The sequence below is a fragment of the Pteropus vampyrus genome, unplaced genomic scaffold, assembly GCF_000151845.1.
Source record: "Pteropus vampyrus isolate Shadow unplaced genomic scaffold, Pvam_2.0 Scaffold20, whole genome shotgun sequence".
Taxonomy (NCBI): Eukaryota; Metazoa; Chordata; class Mammalia; order Chiroptera; family Pteropodidae; genus Pteropus; species Pteropus vampyrus.
In genome coordinates, this window is record NW_011888801.1 from 4,446,447 (window position 1) to 4,452,989 (window position 6,543).

General features: G+C 43.5%; 1 protein-coding gene and 1 pseudogene across 9 annotated transcripts in view; one reads left to right on the top strand and one right to left on the bottom strand.

The window, feature by feature from the left end:
• Nucleotides 1-6,543, bottom strand: part of KCNMA1 (potassium calcium-activated channel subfamily M alpha 1) — a 709,157-nt gene that overhangs the window by 411,299 nt on the left and 291,315 nt on the right. The window lies entirely within an intron of this gene.
• On the top strand, nucleotides 3,111-3,229 carry LOC111736597 (annotated as a pseudogene).

Genomic DNA, 6,543 nt, shown 5'->3' on the forward strand with positions numbered 1-6,543 from the left:
TAATCTGTACTGTCTTTATTGTTGCCTAATAATTGCATGTTCATTAATCACATTTCCCAAGAAGACTTTGAACCACTAGAAGATAAACGCAGTATGCCTAAGATTGTGATGCCACGGTGGGGTGCCAATTAAATATCAGAAAATGGAGTTGGTTGACTTGAGAGAAGAACATCTAAACTTAGGAAAGAGGGAGATACCAATGGGACTATGGTGAAGCTAGCTAAACAAGGAAGAGTAGGGGGATGGGTTCAGAACACTGTGTTATGCACAGTTGTCCTCAAGTATTAGCCAAGGTGGTTGTCATTGCCTCTGTGCTGAGCGATGGTGGCTTCCATGAGCATTTGACCTGAAAAGAGTTTCCCAATTAGATCCTGTTACTCATTTTCACACACTATCCTACCTAAATCCCATGCTGAATACAACCCAGATGAAATCACTAGTCATATTTATAGCACAATCACAGGCCAGTCCTTTTTTGTATCTCACCCACTATGGAAGGAAAGACCCTACTCTCTTACTCTCAAACATTAGCTTGGCTTACAGAAATACATTCCATTTCTCAGTGCCTGCTGTGATTCCAGGTAATTCCTCTAAGTGCACTATTAAATCCCAGCAGCTATTCCAGATACCAGGAAAGAAGGCAACTCCAGCTGCTGCCTTGTCAAAACTCAGGAAATGAAGCAAGCCAGCTGGCAGTTTCCTAATACTGAGTTGTGGCCAAAGTGGAAACTCAAGGGGTCACTTTTTGTGTGGATCTCTATACCTCCACACATACTCTTTTCTTACCCTGAGTGCATGCTGATGTTTAAGGCTGGAAGGCTCAAAACTATGGGCCATTTTCCCCTGAGATGCCCCACTGTGTTTATTCTTGAAAGCCCCATGGGAAGGGATGCAGAATTTATAGAGCCCCTACCCACAAAGCAGCCTCAAGTGTTGTAGTGCTGCCTAAGGCCTCTCAGCTAGAAGGCGGCAAAGTTAGGATTTGAACTCTGGTCCCATGAGCTCCAAAGCACCATGCTTCTCTATCCTACACTCTCCTCTATGGCTCTGAGAGCCATTCCATGCCCCTTACTCCCAAAGGAGCATGTCCATCTCAACAGTATTTTCTCCATTCGGGCAAACCACGTGCCAACCCAGTGCATAAATACCATTTGTATGACCAAAACTGTTTCCTCAATGAATCTAACATCAGCATCTTTGCACCTGCTACTCTCCTAAGGAAGAATTTTTCCATGATGCAATGACAAAATTTGCTGCTAGCAAAGGGGATCATAGACACACATGCACATACAAACATTTATCTTACAGTCTCTTGGCCTGAATAACCCCCTCCAGAGGTTTCTGTAACCCAGGTGCTTCAGAGGCTGGCAGCAACTCCTTGTCAGCAGATCACGTCTGTCTAAGAATTTCCATTTAAAGGCAAGTCTTACAAAAGCTAAGCCAAGTAAATTATCCAATCAACAGTAAAACTGTCACTCTCCCAACATGATGCTTAAAGTTAGATACCAACAACCCCCCCGCCCCACACACACACACACCAACCTCCATTGGAGGATAAGAAAAACATCAATGTTTTTTATTTCCCCAGTACTCTAGCCTTGCTGTGAGGGCTGGGATGGAACCTGGATGGGAGATCTCACCCACACTGACTGTCTGGCTTCAGTTTTCCCAACTGGTGTGTGCATTCTCAAAAAAAAAAAATGTGTATTTTCCCCCTACCCACCTCTCCTCTGAGTGACTCAGCCAGCATGTGCAGGGGCAGGAAAGGTGCTACACAGGATGGGGGCTGATTCTGTTCTAATTCCAGCTCAAGGAACAGCCATAGTCACAGGGTGTTAGACAAGAAGCCTAGGCAGCAGTTCAGGATACTGAGGTTCTAGACCTGTTGTTGATGACCGGCATGTCGTAGGGCAAGTCCCTATCCGTCTAAGTTTCCACATCTATGATTTTCAGGCTGTATGTTCTTTGAGCCAATAGCTCAACTGGCCAGGCAGAAACAACCATCCTTCTTTTCTCTTTTCTCCCGTATAAAGAACACAGGACATCGGGTTTGCAGGTTTGGAGCTGAGTCATGTTCACATACGATGCTGGGTCTTCACTGATGTGTAGGATTCAAAAAGACATTGAAGACAAGGAGGGTAAAGGTGGCACAAACAAAGACGTGGAGGTAGCGATGTGCTTGGCATCTTTGAAGGAACTACCAGAGCTGTTACTTTAGATAGTAGGCACTGGTACAGCCAAACAGGTCTCTAAAATATTGAAATCTTTTTCACTGGTTGGCAAACAGCCAATGACTAAGCCCACGAATGCCCCCTCAGTCGCCCCTGCTGTTCCAGTCCCCAATTCCCGCAAACCAACCTCGTGATCCAACAACTAAAGGGTTAATTCCTAAGGTCTTGATCCATGCCCAAACCATGGCACCCAGGCCAACCCAGAAAAGCATGGCACATTCGTTGAGCATCACTAAATGTCAGGTACCGCATTAGATATGTTTACATGTATTACTTCCTTAAACTTCACACTAATCACTTTAGATAAAGAAACTGAGTCTTAGAATATTTAAGTGACTTGTCCAAGGTCATTTTGTCTATAAGTAGAAATGGCGAAACTTGAACACTGACAACAGGCCCAAGATCATGCTCATTTCATAAAATTCCAGCTCCCTCTGAGTGGTTTTGGCTCATCAACAGACAAGCACTAGAGGCAGCAGGAGGAATTTGGCCCTGCTACTAAAAAGATGGCTTTAAGATCAAGACTTGTTAGATAGTGGAACAAATTATTGCAGGAGCTTATAAAATCACCTTTGCAGAGAGTTTTATAAACAAGAGGGATTCAAATAGGCCCAGAGGCAGAAGGATGGATGAGATGACCTGATATGACCCTTCTTAACCCATGAACTCTTTGGTCTCAAAGGAAAGTCTATTGATTTTTAAAGCCACAATTTAACTCCTAGAAGATTTAGGAGACTTAAATATGTCTGGAAGCAAAATAAACTTCTTTTTCCTCTTTCCCTCCAACTCCAACTCTTTATTTTAGATTTCTTTCTAGCAGGTCTGACGAGCAGAATCTTTTCGGGCAGAGCTACTGTCAGTTCAAAAGTTTAGTTCTGGGTCTACAGCCACGCTACCCTGAACAAGCCTGATCCCATCTGATCTTGGAAGCTAAGCAGGGTCGGGCCTGGTTAGTACTTGGAAGGAAGACCACCTAGGAAGACCAGGTGCTGTAGACGTAAAAAATTTAAAAAAAAATAAAAAATAAGGGATTGTAAGATGACAAGGTCCTTGCAATCTGTGAGGTCAACCAAGGTTTGCTTTGCCTAAAAAGAAATAAAATAAAATAAATTTAAAAAGTTTAGTTCTGGCATCTGAAGACCAGAATCTGCTCAAAGCTGATCTCTTTCTAAAATAAGATTCTTAAATCATGTTAGGTGTCTCTGCTGAAGAGAAACTGGTCTAAAAAAGTAAAAAGAATGGCCACTTTGCTAAGCCTGTCCAATTTCTGTTATTCCTCCAGCTTTCCCTCTTGGCAAATAGGGTTACCGGTCCTAACACTCCCATCAGGGCCCAGCAGAGAACCAGAAGCAGCCCCTGTCAGAGGAGCTACAGTCAATGGGGAGAGCAGCCTACTCTCTGGTTTCCATGGCAATAGATGATCCTTCTTCCCTGTCTCTTGGCTCCAGGGAAAGACAAGGACACGAGAGAAGAAAGTAGCAACAAAGGATAAGAGAAGTAGCAACAGGCCCCCTTCCCTTGTAGCTCAGACGGCTGCCACCTCCCTACATGTCGGTGGTTACAGCTCTCACTGACCTTGGGCCAGTCATGCCCTACTTCTGGATTCAACTTGTTCATCTGTAAAAGAAGAGAGCTGTTCCAGCAAAACCGTTCCAGCTCAATGCCCTAGGATCCAGTGGCTTGTCTAACCAGGCCAGTCATTGGGAATGGTCTTGCCTCGTCTTGCATTCCTCAGTAGTAAAAGGCATCGATAAGCATTGAATTCCACAGGACTAGAATCTATTTGCCTCTCTCAGAGACCCAAGCCTTATCCGCTCCACAAGTCTTCCTTGCAACAGTCTGCCCTCAAGGAGATCAACTCAGTGGGCCCTTCACACACATTCCTGGGAGTGCCCGGGTCTCCTGGGGCTCACTGAAACTATGGTATGACTGACTGGTAAGCCAGAATGTCATGATACCCCATCCAGCCACTTACATTCTACCTTGCTGATGTCATTGGGTTCAACCCTCAAATTCTGGTGTCTACAGCCCTGTTAAGTGTTAGCCCCTATTATGACTGTTCAAGTGAAGAAATTCAAGAGAGAACACCAAAAGAGGTTATTCCACTCAGTGTGGGGAGTGCTGGGGTGAGGTGCCTTAGGGGAATATGGGAGACACTCCCAAAGCAAAGGTAAACCCTGAGCAGAAGCAGGGAGCTGTGTTTGGGAAAGTATTTGTGAATGTGGCTGATTGGTCTCAAGTGGAACAAAGGGTGCAGAATGAGGTGAGGGTAGAGAGGAAGGACAGAAACGTGGATGAAGAATGTCAGGAGGTTTATTGACATGCTGGTATTTCCAGGGCTAGATTAAGAAGAAAAAAGGGAGCTTGTGGGCTGGAGGTACAAGCCATATGCCCAGTGCTGGCTTTCTGGGGAGTGTAGGGGAACTGGAGGGAGAGGGTAATGGCTCTTACTGAAAGCCAGGTTGTCACTTAGCCCTCCCCATGAGCCTGGTCGGGGTCATATCTGTTTCCATTTTATACATAAAAAAGGAGCAACTCAGAGCCATGGAGTGATTATACCAAGTCATCCAACTGCTCCTTTCCAGGAGTATATAATCTTGCTAGACAATAAAATAAAGAATCATGAAAATATTAGCACATGATTCTAAACTGACATGTGGCTGCCCTCCCAACTGCCCTCAGAAGCCCAGAAGCTCAGGAAAGGTTAACATCAAATGGGACATCTGAGGATAGGATTCTCATTGTAGGGGAACCTTAAGCAATGCCCAGCCCCACTCCACGCCCCTGGGTCCAGTATACCACTAACTCAACTAGGAAATGGCTAAACAGAGCATTTCCAGGGCTTGAGTCAGAAGCCTCCTTAAACCCTAGCAAAACGCTGGTCTAAACATAAGAAATCTGATTAGCTGCCAAAACTGAGCAATCTCATTTTATTAATCTCTGCAAATCAGACCAAAAGTTAAGTGTCCTATATAGGAAATTAATCAATACACAACAAGTAATTAGGGCTTCTGATACCCTCGCAAGGGCCCAAAAGAGGTCAGGGCTTCCACAGCATTGCTGCTAACCTTTGTTTTCTAGTATGTGTTCATTTTGAGTTTTTATTTTTTATTAAATGCAGCATGTTAAACTCTCTGCTACTGGACCAAGACTTTAGGGCCAAATTGCCCAGGAACACTGAGGAGAATGTGCTAGAGATAAAGTGCAAGGGTCTTCCCTCCCAAGAGAAACCCAGGATGAGCAGCTGCTAGGATCCTAAGAACCCACGGAAACCTAATCAGTGTCCCAATAACTATGAACTTGAACTTGAAGATAGGGACTGTGTTTTACTTACTTTATATACTCTACATCACCACGATCTAGCATAGTATCTGGTACATGGTAAGTAATGAATGGAATGAATGAGCTAGTGATTAATAATAGATGATCTTCAGTCAGCCAAAAATTTTATCTGGGAGCCTGCTACACAAAGAATTTTAAACCCTAATACTGCAGCAGTGATTTACACTGGAGTCACCGAATTTGGGGGTTGAAAGGAAATTTGAATGTAACCTAATCTGGTGTTTTTAAATTGCAGCCCATTATTGGATCATGAAATTGATTTATCTAATGAGTCCTGACCATCACTTTATAAATGAAATAGGAATGGAATGGAATGGAATGGAATGGAATGGAATGGAATGGAATGGAATGGAATGGAATGGAATGGAATGGAATGGAATGGAATGTAGAGAGGTGGAGTGGGGTGGGATGAGGTGGGGTACGGTGGGGTGGGGTGGAGCAGAGCAGAGTAGATCATAATGTATCTCATGTAGTAAGGGTAAGAATAGATAAGTCAGGCTTGTATTTGTGTGTATGTGTACTGGGTGTACACTGTCTTAATAAGTCCAAAAGCCACTGATTTCACTGTCTTATAGTCTGCATCTGAGACAAATGATTTTTCAGCCTTTCCGGGCTCCTCTTATTATGGAAATAAATTTCATCTGGAAGCAACCTGTTCTACTTACAGACTCTCTGGCCGTGGGAATTATGTGGTTCAGAACACATCACATCACACATATACACACAAACCAAAATATGGTTTCGTAAAGCAATATTTATTCTTACTGTATATAATGACATGCACTATGATATTTTATCCTATTTCATTTTTTAATGATGTTAGCGATGACCTATTAAATAGATCTCACAAGCTACTAATGCATTATGGCCCACAGCGACACTGGATTGGATGGTATCTAATACTCTGAAAATGGCAGGATGAGATCTGAGAAGAATTTCACATCAATTCCATTTCTTTTCATTATGTTCA